The following is a 15,895-nucleotide window of genomic DNA, read 5'->3' on the forward strand; positions in this document are numbered from 1 at the left end:
TTTAAAGAATTTCCGAAACTTAAGACCGTTTTATTATACTGTAAACAAATAATGCGTAGCTAAAATATTCTCTGTGTGTATTGGTTTAATATCAGTATCATTATTAATAAAAGTACACATGTTTAGTTGGGTCTGGGTCTAGGTTGTTGGAATTCCCTTACAATTTACCTAGTGTACCTAACAAAATCAAGGTTCTTTATTATACTTTTATTAACAGATTTCTATTTATAACTAAGATATTTTTCTAGTAAACATTATTAACCTTCCATAATTTTTTTTCTTCCGTCTGGTAATTTGTTTGGAAAATTATAATTGTCACCTGAGAACAAGTAGAGAACTACATAAATTTTAAATATATACAAAAGTTATTAATTCTTACTAAAGATCTAACAGAATCAAATTGTATTATTATTGTGTCCAGAATTTCATTGGGGCTCGAATTCATTTCTTCAAATTATTTAATTCAGTGATATATTTTCCTCTGCACATACAGAGTGAAAAAAAAACTAATATTCTTGGATAGACATTCACTGGGATTATCCACTTTAGACCACCAGTGCAAGATTGCTTAATCATTCTTCACACATGAATTTTACCATGACATCTGAATATTTTGACAATTTAATGGGAGCATAGTGCACACAAAATATCAAACACGCCTTGTTTGCATCATCACATGAGGTTTGTTTTCTCCAATAATCAAGTTAAACATTAAATGCATCATATTTACATACTAAATCGAGCAGTGGTTTAAGTTATGTGTCCCACAAACAAGTTTACTAATCGATATAGCTACAAGAACAGCTTCCATAGTCCAATTTTGAGTTGACAAAGCTGTTGTAATTGTTTTTTGTTTTAAAAATATATAATCTCTGAGTTTTTCTAACGTTGAAAATAATTCTACCTCAAAATTGAACCGAGAACTATGATATTATCATTTGTCTGTCTTGATTAATCTTATCAATAAAAATGGACTTCATCTTGTGATTGTTCGTATCTGTATCACTATGCAATCTACATTCAGTACACAATTCAGAGATTATGTGTTGCGATTAATGTAGCCATTTTAACTACCGGTATTTCTCTTTGAAATATATTTAAATGTCACTGAAAGTTTACACTGAATATTTTCAGTGTAAATTTAACTTTTATGGTCTATCTTTAACTAAGGAAATGTTCAGTGGTTGATTTGCAACTTGAAAGTTACAACAGTATTCACAGTATGCCTTTTTTACTTAGACTCCCCGTTTTAGCTCAGAAATATGATAACAAGAATCCATTATTAGGATTGAAAATTCCATCTATGGGATTACACATTTGCATCAAACACTCATCACATCCTTGTTCATAATTTAAAATTCTAAGCTTCAAATGGAATTTACCTATTCTACTCAAGGTCTTATGATGGGTTATATCATTGCTACGTTAAGCGTGGCGATCGGCAATGTCGACTTGGGAAGGTAGTCATGGTTGATAATCATTGGAGTAATATTATTATATCTGTGTGATTCGGATTTTTAATGTAGATTTAACACTTTTTCAGTCATATCGCTACGATGTCTGCAGTGTGACAGTTTAGAGTGATGTCTAACACTGGGGCAGCATGATACAAACATGTAGCTTCATGTGTCACCCAATCATATTATCCTGCCACCAGGTCGACCAGTCCTAACATTAGTCTCGTAATGCGAGGCAACTGTTAGCACCATTTTTATAAATCTCTGGTATGACTCATCCAGAGTTCGAACCTGTGACCTCATGCATATGAGGCGGACTTTCTAACTTATTAACCCCCACCCCCCAAGGTAATAGTACTGTGAAGAAGGCATTTGCATGATGTAATTATATTTAATATTAAATATAAGTTTAAGTCCTAGAAGAAAGACAACACTGAATTTTCCTTTAGATTCTGTAGACATTATGAGGCATAGCTGTACTAAACTTACTACATCATAATTTTTAAATTACAAAAGGAATGTTAGACTGTTACCATGGAGACTGATGATGCAGAATTATTAATACATCAGGGTTCGCACATCCAAAGAATCGGCATTACACTCTCACCTGGAAGTAGAGTAATGTTACTTCATGTGTTTTGTGATAAATGCTATTATATTATTACTTCATCAGGTTTTGGAGATCGCAGAATAAATGCCCAGAAACCACACATTTTTTCAACCACAATATCTACATTTAATTAATATTACGACTAAAATTACGACCAAAGGTTCAGGCAGTATCGTAAAATCAAAATACATCGATCCAGTAAATATTGCTGCACATGGATACAATCAAACAGAAAAATATGCGAAACCTGAATATGTTGATTCTTGGGAAGAAGTTGATTGGGTTAAAGATGTATATTCCATATTTACCAATAAACTTGCTGAAGATGATGACACGCATTTTAATAAGTTTAAAGATGATGCAAAACGAGAAAAAGAAAAAGAAGAATATCCTCCTGGTTTTGTTGGAAATGATTTTTCTAATCAAGAAATTGGTCTTGTTAATTTTCTTAACAATGTTCTTTCTGAAGTTGAACGATTAGAAGATCTGATTGGAGGAAAACGTGCTGGAAACTTTTCTCCAGAAACTATTAATGAAATATTTGATATTTGTCGAAGATTATTTACAGGCGGTATCATGGATATTAATGTTTCTAAGTCTCTCATTAATGACATTGCTGATGATTATTACAGTGATTGAGAATAATTATATCAGTGGGCTGATTATTAATAAAATGATCGTCCATAATACTCAGCGGTGACCTGTAATCGTTAGAATAATAAATTCGCGAGTACCAACGTACAAAGTGATCTACGGAGATGCACTCGGTGATGTTGTTCAAGGTGTATTTAAGAAAATAGGTCCAACACCATTAACGATTGCAAAACAATATATATATATATATATATATATATATATATATATATATATATATATATATATATATATATATATATATATATATAATGCAGAAAGTAATTATCTACACGCAAAGGAATCACAAATATTCAAGGAGTAATAATTTACGAATTCTGCATATTGAAAGAAAATGTACTCGTGCCGACCTGTAAAAGAATAAATATAAACGCTTCTGCTCTATGCAAGAAATTAAAGACTAATTAGCTTAATTAGCACTTTGTTATTCCAGTGAATAATTTATAAAATCAAATCCACCAGTATTAAAAACTGAACACAACAACAAGACTGATTTCGCTTCGATGTAAAGGCCGCAATTAGTAATTTCTAAGCAAACAACATTAATATCAAAAGCTAAGACACAATAATAGAGTCGGGATGTCGGTCAGTCTCCTCCCTAAAACACTCAAAATTCTCAACACGTTTCGGAATTTCCAAGTGAAAAACTAAAAGCCTACATTCAGATAGAAGTATACATGTTTACCTTCATTAATAATGGTCTGAATATTTAACCTATAATCATAGATATTTATTATGGATGTTACAAAATAAACGAATCTGGTCAGGTAGACATGAGTTTGGACTAAGATTATTCACAAAATACAAATATACATAGCCTATAATCACTCCAGAAAAGACTAAAACAATACAATATAATAATTTATTACACTAAAAACAGCCAACCGCTCGAAGATGCACATTTTCTAAATCAAGTGTGTTACTCATTGACTATACTTCAGATGTAAACGTTAGGCGAATATCTTTAGATAGCGCGAATGAAATAATCAAAACGATTCAATAAAGGTACTAAAGCAATAAAAGGTCCATAACTATCTAATGTAACAAATCAAATTTCTCTCTAGATAATTTAAAGCTAGATCAATATCTCAGCTTCTAGTGAGTAAATAAGACACCTTCTGATTGAAGGGATTAAAACTGATTTGCTTTAGATAGCCCAGTTTGAAAATTTCTGACGATCATTACTTTAGACGCTTTGAACGAATAAGAGGTTCACATCGCTAAACGGAAATATGTGGATAGCTACAGTCGTTACACCAACATTTGAAAATAATTTCCAGCTAGAGTTCTCTAAATTCTACGTACAATGTTGTCTTCTATCTATTCTAAACAGAGTTTCCTCATTCCCATAACTTTCAAAGTTTAACAATAAACCATTATTATAAACTCTATAAAAACAATAAACAGGGCCCAGACATGAAGATCAACGTTACATACTGACTTACAAATATATATTTGTTTAAAAGGATTAGAATAACCTGGTATAAAATCATATTGATTTCTATAAGTGAGGTCATTTTCTTTAACACACTTTGCTGACATTTTCCTAGGAGTGACGAGTATCTATAGTTAGACAACTGATTTGTCCTCCTTCGTTTGGAAGCCAGGTTCTTTAAAAATAGCTTCCATTTGTACCGGGCAGCTTTTAGAATTTCGTAACATATCAAACAGAAGAACCGATTGCTTGCAAATATATATATATATATATATATATATATATATATATATATATATATATATATATATATATATATATATATATATATATATATATATATATATATATATATATATATATATATATATATATATATATATATATGTATATGTATATATATATATATATATATATATATATATATATATATATATATATATATATATATATATAATATATATATATATATATATATTAGATACTGGTGATATTTTCTTATTAATTTGTAGTGATGATATATACAATCTCACTTAATTACAATATAATCATATTTTCTCTGTGTTATATATTCGACAACAGGTATTTCCTAAATGGATTCATCCACAGATGAAACTGCACCAAAATAATTATTCAGTGAGTTTGCCTTCTTATAACTCATAACTTGAATATGCTACTTTCAGTGCATCTGTTTCAGTGGATGAATCACACATGGCCTCTTGTATAATTTAGCTGTATATTTCATCCTTGTCAAGCAAAATTATGAGTTTGATCTGAAGCTTTCAGATAAGTAAGTTTCTAACTAATTAGTCTAACTATTACACGAACTTTTTAAGACATTGTTTATTATAATTCTCTGTACGTTAGTAAATAATATTTCTTGCTATTATTTTGGGCCTTATCCTAATTACATGTATCTGATTCTAATTTTTTTATATAAAAAACAAGTTGTGCAACAGGGTTAGATACTAGCTGCTCAAGAGAGAATACACTACTTAAACAATAGATTCATTATATAATTGAAAACATCACAAGCATCTTTCATATGATTTCGAGAATTAAATGTCTCACGACAGTTGTGAATTTCTGTCAGTTGATTAAATAATTCGTGTGAATGCGTTGTGTTAATCAATCTTTATCCTCCAAAACGTGGTTTTATGATTGCTACAACAACTACAATATCGACTTTGATTTTGAAATCAAGTCGGTGTTAGGATCAACTGTGATAAGAATATACTATGTATTGTCACTGCCAATATAGTAAAATGGTTTTTGCTTACAATAAATATTTCTAGCCATAATCTTTAAATTCATGTCGATATCTTCCCCTGCATATGTGCATTTGCCCAAACAGTCACAGCACAGTAAGACTGATTTCTATAATGAAGGGGAAAGGGAGCAGCAGAGGAGGCGATCAGACCTTTTGCTGAAACATAACTTTGAAAACTAAAACCTCATACGACAAAAATAAAACATATCTTGAACTAATTCGAGAAATTCTCCCACTTTTCTCTAATTAAGTCACTTTAGTTTTATCATACTTTAATGTTTTTTTGTTTACCCGTCGGGACATTTATTTGAGGTCGTGCCTCCTCTGCTGCTATAATTAGGTCATTATTATATATCAATAATATGGCATCTGGTGCTGAATCTTATACAGCTAGATTAGCCAGAGAATAATTAGAAGCAATTAAAACGTTTTCCCTGTTCGTGATTCTCTTTGACAAAAACTTCAAGAGCGTCAAGAAGCACAAGTTGAATGCGCGGATGGTACAGAAAAATTGTTCAAGCCTGTTACAAAAGTTACTGAAAAAGTTGTAGAAGTTACTGAAGGTCTTCTTCCAACGTTAAAACAGACTGAAAAAGATACTAACAAAATAGCAGAAAGAACTAAACAAACAAGAGATATTTTAAAAGATATTTCAGGTGAAGCAGATGCTGCTCGGCCTGCTGACGTAGACGATGATACTCAGTCTGCTGAAATAGATGAAGTACTTGAAGATATTGAACAAGCTCGTATTAAAGATGATACACCAGGACAAGGAAAAGTTAATGCAGTTGATAAATGTAACGATAATATTATTTCCCACATAATAAATATTACAACGGTAGATTTACCTATATTTGCGGTGGATAGTTATCATAACAAGAAAGCGTTTTTGAAGCCAGTCCGCGTACTCTGATAAATATGTAAAAGATTGGGTTTATAAAGTACATTATAAACTTGATAGGATCGATAAAAAAAATGCAAGATATAACTATTTTACTGATGAAGTAAGTAAATACATCAAAACATTCCAACGACTAGAATCACAAAAAATATTAGAATTACAGGAGCAACTATCTCCAACAATAAGTAGTAAAGGAGCTGAAAAAGAAGGAAAACAAAAGGAAAAAGTTAAACGAGAGAGAGAAAAAGAAAAATACCCGGGATTTAAGAGAACTAGACAAATGTGGGAATTACGTTCATCGACAGGTAAGAAAGATGCAGCTGAAACAACTGGAAGTGGTTTTTTTACTCAAGGAATCTGTCCTGAAAGTATTCTTTCTAATTTTGATAGATTGGAAGTTCTGATTGGAAGAAAACGTGCAAGAAATACTTCGCCGGAAATTATTAATGAAATATCTGATATTTGTCGAAGATCATTCACTGGCGGTATTATGGATCGCAACATTTATCGCTCCCTTATTGATGAAATTGCTGATGATTATAACAGCGACTAAACAATTTATTAATCAGTATATAAAAAAATGATTATACACACTGCTCAACGTGGACATGTAATGGTCTTTGTAGTAAATTCACGACTGCCAGCTTACAAAGCAATTAACGGAGATGGACTTGGTGATGTTGGTCAAGGTCTCTTTAGAATGATGGCTCCAAAATCAATACCGATTGCAAAACAATTAGGGATAAAGGCTATTGAGACTGATCGTGATAAAGGCATCTGCACTATTGGTAATCTTGCTGGTAAAGCGTTCTCGACAATCAAGGATAGACTAGCACGGTTAATTAGACGAAACTACAGCAAGTAAAATTACCCAGTACTGAAGTTATGCCTGCAAATCTCAGTAAAATAATAAATCAAGCCGCAAATCAAAAACTATCAGAGTTGGCTGGTGAAGCAGAAAAAAAATATAGCTTCAAGTTTAATAGCAGGAAGTGGTCTTGTTAGACGTTAATACATATAATAAAAATGTTTAAACGTGTGTCTGATCCTGTATTTGATAAAGACGCTCAAGTTCTCAAAGATAATTCAGTACGTAATCATCAATTTTATTCCTACGACGCACGACAACCAAATCAGCGTGGTCGAATCGAATTACAAGTTCAAGAGACAAGCAGATATATCTTACCTGCCGAAGCGTTTATTGAAATAGAAGGTGAAATTATAAAAACAGACGATACTGAATACGCAGGCGATGTTAGAATTGGTTTTGTCAACAACGGTATCATGGCGTTGTTTGACAGTGCCACATATATGAGTGTTGGAAGAAATATTGAATCAGTTTAAAAAGATGTTGATGTTGCTACAACGGTAATAGGTTTAGCAAGATATTCAGATGATTATACAAGATCGGCTGGCCCGACAATGATGATCACCAAAGATAATTCTGACCACCCAGACGCCAGACAGTATGATGTAAGGCGACCAAAAAAACACTCTGCCTCTGCTGATGACGCTGATGTGGTGGCGTTGGTTCATGGTTCTAATCAAAATTACAACTTAGGATTTTTAGCACGACGATCAATGCTAGAAGGTGATCGTAGAAGATTTTCATGCGCGATTCCATTATCACACATCTTTGGATTTTGTAGAAATGTTAGAAAAGTTAATTTTGGGGCTAAACATACAATTGCACTAGTAAGAAAATCTACCAATGATGATGCAATTTGGAGACCTGCTGGTGATGCTGGTAAAGTAACACTGACAAAACATTCATTGTGGATGACAGTGATGACTCCATCTCTTGCTGAAGAACAAAAAGTACTTTCTTTTATAATTCAGGTGGTAAATCATTGTTATTATGGTTGACAGTGACTACAGACAGTAACCAAAGTTCTGTTAGTGGTTTATTCACATGGCATGTCGCTTCACAACAGGGTGTTTCCGCACAACGGCATATATTTGTTGCTTTTCAAGAATGTGCGCGAATAAATTCACAAACACGTAGTCATGTGATATTTGACTAACTTGGAGTTAATGAAGTTTCTTTGCGGATAAATGAACATCAAGAACCAGCAGATGATATATTGTTAAAATTTGATCAAAATCACGTAGCGCGTGCATATCATCGTCATATCATTTATGGGACGTGATCAAAATATAGATACTGGTCTACAAATATCACAACTAGATTTTACATCATTATATCCAATCTATTACTTTTCGTTAGAACATCTTGATTTATCTAGACACTCTGTCGTTGATATTCACTTTTGAGCTCAAGTAACATAGCCTCCTGTTGCTGCGGCTGGTCCACCAGTCGTTTATGGTAACTAGAGAGCAATTGCAGTTATTCTTTCGAATAAATCAATGTCACTTAAAGGTGTTGGTGGAAGAATGAGGGTTATTGACGCTTCAGTAGAAAACAAGTAATTAAATTACTTATCATATTATAAAAATGTCGTATAGTCACTTTGGAGTTACTATGACTTCCGGTCAGGTGAAATATTACAATCAAAACTCGCGAGTAAATGCGGAACAAAAAAATCACTAAAAAAAAGATCAGATTTCTAATGGCGGTCCAAACAAATTATCATTAAACAAGACTCAACTTAACCTTTAAAGTAAAGCCTTGGAATCAAGGACGGGGGTTCAACTTCATCTTTCTCCGAGTGCTATTAAAGGTATGATTAAAGTTGGTGGTATATTTCCACTTCTTGCAGCTATACCGGCGTTTATAGCCGCAGCCGCCCCAGCCGTAGCAAAAGCAGCCGCGTTAGGTGCTATTGGAACCGCCGCTGGAATGGCATTAAAGAAAGCAACAGGACAATGATATAAAAAAAGGGAAGAGATCAAAGATTACCGAGAATTCCTGATCTATACGGGAAAGGTCTGTAACTTCCAGGAACACTTCGATGATCTTTCCAATGTCTAATTTTGATTTACTTCATGCTTGTAAAAAAAAAAAAAATATAAAAAATTTAGAGGCGATTTTATGCGTGACCAATTACAAAAACAACCAAACAATTTTGAAACAGGAATCATAAATCTGGATGATAATTCACGGCCTGGTACTCATTGGGTGGCATACGTAATTGAGCCACGAGGAATCGTTTATTTCGATTCGTATGGGCTTCCTCCACCAGTTGAGTTTTTAAAATACATAAACACAATAAAAACTCCTCACAAAGTGAGGGTCTGGTATTCAACATTACCGACCTAAGTACTGACTGATCCACCGATATGTGTTCGTGAAGTAATTTATGTACTTATATCAAAGTCTTCCAATGCACCTCATAAAGTCGTGCATGATTTTACAAGTAGCCACGTGGTCTTAAACAGATCTTAAAGTTTAATGGTTGATATTTACGGAAGATTTTCTTCTGTCAAGGGCAAGAAGAAAAAAAAATGATACTCATTTGTCAAATTACGCGACTAAAGATGAACTTGCTGATACTATGAACCTTACTCGAGTTGACCGAGATGTAGTTGTTATTTTTCAAGATAAATGCGGTGTTTTAAGAACGAGTAACATCAAATGGAATGACATTGTTCGTAGAGTTCTTGGTGCTACTACTGATAACATTCCAGTATTTACTGACGGTGGTAGAATCAGAGACTCAAATATATCATTCGCAACTATTAGAAATGAAATTGCAAGAAGCCTTGCTAATCGTTTGCGGAACACCAGTGATACAATGACGGGCGAACTCAGCATGAACGGAAATAGGATAGTTGTTTTAAGAGATCCAACATCTGATGAAGATGCCGCAACAAAAAATTATGAGGACGTTAACTACAATACCGTAGATGGTAAATTATCCAAGCTGCGGGCCGAGTATGGCGTTCACGTGAATATGTTTTTAAATACTCGCAGAAATTTTCAAAAGCTCAATAAAATCGCAGATGATTTCTTTGGCACCCCGTTTAATGTTGACGTGAAACTCATCGATATTAAAAGAGCTATATCAGAAATTGGAACGATTAAAAAACACTACAAGATGTCGTAAGTGGAATTTCTAATATCGTTAACAAAATGAATCTGATTAAAATCCCCCACGGGCAAATTACCAACATAGTACACACAATGTCATCTGGATTCTCAACATGGTCACAGCAAAGTAACATCATCAAACAAACTGCAGAAGTCACTGGTGATTACAGGCTGTCTGTGTTCAGCGCTGCAAAATTTAAGATATTTACTACGTATCCCTGGCCGTATTCAACCGATAATTGTTCTGGAGTTGTGTCTATCATATCAAATAAAAGAAACGAAGAAATATTTGTTCTGTAAGCAGCTGATAAAAAATTAACCGCAACATCTTACTGGTGGTGTCTGGAATCATTTGTGGCTGAAACAACTCAATTGTTTACTTATAAAATATAATGAACACTTCAATCAACGTTCAAATATGTACAATGATGATATAAAACAACAGATTATTATAACGATACAACATCTGAATAAGGTTATATCAGATTTCGAATATATGAATGAAATTATCATTTATAATATGAATCGCCTTGATTATCATGGAAAACCGCGTACAATAACCCTTAAACAACTGTTTTTAAGACATTATGCGATCAGTGAAGAACAATTACCAACGTTTGTAATACCAGAGTTTAAATATGACGAACTAAAAAAATCACTCAATGATCTTATTAACGAAAACGTTCCCAAATTACTCGAGTCATGTGAAAAAAATGGCCCACCAGCATCTTTTCTCAAACACAATAATAATCCGTATGGTGAATGTCGTCATATTTCACCAGGAATCGTTAATATAGCTTCAAAAATCGCAGTCAATCTTGTTTGTGATGTAATCGATGGCGGCTTTCAAATAGATCTTGAAAAATCAAATCAGGCTCTACAAGGATATATCTTATACACATTCATACCGCAAGCACCTCCTGGATCGTACAAGAACCGACAAAACCTGTTTATCTTCGATGTCATAATCCGTTATTATCAAGAATAAATTTCAAACTTACTGACCAATACGGACATTTGATTGGCCTACGTGGAGAATTTCTGAATTTAAATTTATACGTTTACGTAAGATCGTAGATCTTTGATCTTAACAATTTTCAATCTCAGCGTGAAATCAGATTTATTTTATTCTGATGACAAAATTAATTTCTTTTGTATAAAATTGTCAAGGAAAATGCTTCAGATTTCTTAAATTTTGAGAACAATAAGCCCAGCTACCTTTTCTCTAATTGATTTTATGATTTTTGGTTAAAATATAATACAAACTGAGTAATTTAGGGCTTTTTTCAGCAAAATTAAGACAAAACAATCACACAAAAACCCAAAATCAATTAGAGAAACGCTGGGGGTTTGACCCTCACGATTTTGGAAATATGGCGATTTTTCTTGATAAAAAGCAACTAAAATAGGTTTTTCTAAAAACGTTAAATTTTGACTAATTTATATGGAAAAAAACAACGAAATTTCAGAATATTTTTTTAAAAAATCTTAAAAAATAAAATATTTCAGAAAAAATAAAATATGTCAGCAAAAATGTCAGAAAAAATAAAATATTACAGAGATTATCCAAAATCAAGCCTTCTAAAGATAACTTTAATCTTGATTGAATATCCCCTGACTTACCAATACAAACTCTGGTTGATCCGAAGAATAAAAGTTTGATTAATAAAATTCATGACGCCAAGAAGGAATTTCGCAAAGATGGCACATCTCACGTATGGTCAACATTTAAAATTACCGATGGTGTCGATGCTACGATGAACGACAAACGAGTGGCAACTATCATTAATTATCTCGACAATCGAAAATATATTTTTAAAGTAAAATTTGTTTTATTATCAGAAACAGATAATTGAACTATCCGTGACAAATATGATCAAGTCCTTCATAACGAAAATGACAAACCGTATTATAAAAGAGCGTATCCTGTAACCGCGGTTATTTATGGAATTTATCAGATAAATGACAAGCCAAGTGATAATCTGAAACCGATGAAGTTTTCAAGACTAAACTGTGTAGCCGAACGAGTAACTCGTGGAAACGGTCTAACGGACAAAAGACGTAAAATAATAAACGAGTGGGGAGAAATAGTTAAAGACAGTGGGGCGTCTATCCATGATGTCGCTGAGCTAGGAAAAAAATTAAATTCCCAAAATGAATAAAAACGATAACCGAAGAGATTTTGTACGAATCAAAATATAAATCAAAAGGAGCTTTGATCGAAACTATTGATCACAATGCGAATGCGTGGACTAGCGCAGTAAAATATTTTCACGAAATCGGACTGCTAAATTTTATCAAGAAGATATTTGTGATTTTATTACCGAAATAAGTAAAAAAACGATCCTGTATCAGTATGGTTATTTCAGAGTTCTGAAAACGACGAATAATTGATAAGATCAGATGCAAGTATTTATAGTGAGGAAAGAAGTTAGTTTGATCAGTTTGTATGACCTAATGGCGTTATTTATCGAACAGATTTTCTTCACACAAAAATGAAAACTCTTGCACGGCGATCTACTAATGATACTGACGAGTTGCTGAGCAACTGTTTCACAATTCCGTCAGTTGCGGCTCATTTGACTAGAGAGAAAATTTCGTGGAAACCAACTCGGTTTGATTTTATTAATGATATAATATCGAGTTGTGTCGAATACGGACACGGTGATTGTGGAATACTAAATACGCTCACAGATTTGTTATTTCGGTTGATATGGTCGCATATTATCTGGGAAGTTTTCTTGGTATGGGAGAATGTTCTGTATATTTTAAAAGATTTGGTCATCCCACACACGAAATGACCAGAGTATCGATAAATGGACCATTACCGGATTTTGACTTGAATGGATTCGGTTGTATCGAGTCATTCGAGTTTGCTAAAGGTCTTCATCCAATTTGTTATGCTTGGTTTGGCAAACATTTTTCAGAAAAAATGTGAGCACCAACAGGATTATTACGACATATGCCCGATGTAAAATTACTGATATTTCTGACAATAAGCGAAACAATTATATCATATCGTCCGCAGAAAGAAGTTTGATTACCAGAACAAAAGAAATATTCTGATGATGAAAATCCTAATACAACCGATTATGAAAATAAAATTGCAAAAGATCTCGGCACAAAAATAATCGGTAAATTCACCCAAGGAGGATTATATGATCATAAACGACATTGTACAAGATTGATTATAGACGATGCTGAGTTAGATTTTATAATCGCTGATACGATGAAGAAAAATACGTTTATAAGTGAAGAAATAGCTTTCTTGCCAAATGGAACCTAATTAGGTACAATTGTGAGTTATATGGACGGTGAGTTTTCTCAATTTACTCATTTAAGATTGTCAATGTTCGCATACGTTTCGATAAATCTATTATCGATGATAAATAGAATTTCTGTGTTTGCTGTCAGAGTCGATACAGATTCATTTTATATCAATAAAATATATTCAGGATTGTTGGCAAAGTTAAATATCGACTCTTATGCATCATGGAGCGAATAGAGAATAAAACAAGAAAATATACTCGATTATCTGAATCCGCTCCTGTTGAAATCAGATATTTTTATTGCAAAAAATATCAGACATTAAAGTTATCATCTGCACCGTCAGTGTATGATCCCGTAGCTAGACATAAAACAGTTTATCTTAATGGACCAGGTAGGTCCGGTAAAACAACTCACGTGATTCAACTACTTCGGAATTCTGATATGATCGTTTTAACTCCTACACACAGACTTGCAAGAGAAATGAGACAAAGAAATATTAAATCATGTACTTATCATGGTTTTTTCGATGGAAGGGAGAAGCATGGACTTCTGATTGAATGGGCGAGAAATACATTCCAAAGATTATCGTTTGGGATGAAATATGTATAGTATCGTTAGAAACATTAAAAACATTTATTGATTGGTTACGAACAAAAAATACTGCTGTAATAATGTGCGGCGATCATGGTCAACCACCACCTATTGTTGGTTTTTTTCTACATAAATGGCTGAGGAATTTTGTTGACCATTATCAAGAAATAAATAATGATCATAAAACACTTGATCCAGAATTAAGAGAAGTTAAAAGTTAATGAGACTACAACCGAATAAAGATTAGTGTGAAATAATGCGTGAAGTAATTTCAGAAACCCCTATTAACAATATTTGGAATTTGTGGAGACCAAATGATTTGATAGTTACAAGTAGAAAGATTGTTCATGATACACTTCAACAACAATTATTTATGTTACATAAAGAAAAGTTTCCAAAATTACCAGTGCCGCTGTCTTATCGACCAGTGGATACGCGACGGCAGAATATCGACGTTGTTATACCAGGATCGTCAGAGAAACAAAATCTTGTATTAAATGATATTGTTTTTGCTCCTGTCAATGTTGTTGAAGATGCCTGAAAATATACAAATCTCCGTGGAGGCTGGGATACGCGATGACGATTCATTCATCTCAGGGGTTAACTCTTTCTGATACGCGAATTTGGATCGTCGATGATCGTATCGAAAGGCCAAATTTAATTTATCTGGCAGTGTCTAGAGTTAGTCTAGAGTTAGAAAAATATCTCAGTTGCGGAGGGTTATTATAGACGTTATAGAAACCACTGTCGATGTTATTGACGATGATATAATAAGAAAAAAATTAGTTATAAACAGTATGACAAAAAAATAAACGCAACTTTGACCTTGATGCTGAATTTATAATGATACTGAAATAACAACAGAATAATCATTGTGCGAGCTGTAATACAGTAATGTTGTGGCGATACTCGAGTAATGATTCAAGACAATTTACTGTAGACAGAATTAATAGTAAGTTTGGTCACACACGCGAAAATGTGATACTGACCTGTTTTTAATGTAACCGACGTAGACGGGCTCGTTAAGTGAATGTGGTGGTAATTGTGTGTCTTCGGGAATTACTTGTAATTGCTCGCGTACAAATCCGCGCTGAGGACCAGTTGATTCTAGTCTTTATTTTGCAGGTCTACCCGTGGATCTTACCACGCTAGATATTGTATGTGTCGTTATACTCCAGATAGGATCAGTCGCTCTTTTTTAGCGCCTTCAAGTTAACCGGGTTCATATAAATATCATACAGTAGCATTACCTAATACTGATTGTTTAGTAAAAATCATTCCGGTTTATTGGTATGTGCGTTTTTGTGATCGCGTTAATATGTTTCATGGAAGTTGCACGAGTAACTTTATTATTTAATGCAGCTATCACACTTGGTAATCTTGCATCCCATTCGTGAGATCCCCTAACCTGAATTATTTCCTTCGCACACTGATATCCAAATAGCCGTTCAGCAAGTATTCGATTAAATCGCTAAACAAATGCCTGATGTTAGATAAACAATCAAATCCCGCCAGAATATTTTCCAGAGGCAGACATAAAAGTAATGATATAATATATGTAACACAACGATATACAGAAATATTTAAAGTGATCAGAGACAACTGTAATATTTTAGTTGTATTTAACGGAGTTGATACACATACTCTGATAAATATTCATCAAACTTGGTGCAGCGGAGATATAGACATAATTAGATTTTAAGATTTCTTTTCAAA

Source organism: Sinohyriopsis cumingii, chromosome 6, assembly GCF_028554795.1.
Source record: "Sinohyriopsis cumingii isolate HCF-2022 chromosome 6, ASM2855479v2, whole genome shotgun sequence".
Classification (NCBI taxonomy): Eukaryota; Metazoa; Mollusca; class Bivalvia; order Unionida; family Unionidae; genus Sinohyriopsis; species Sinohyriopsis cumingii.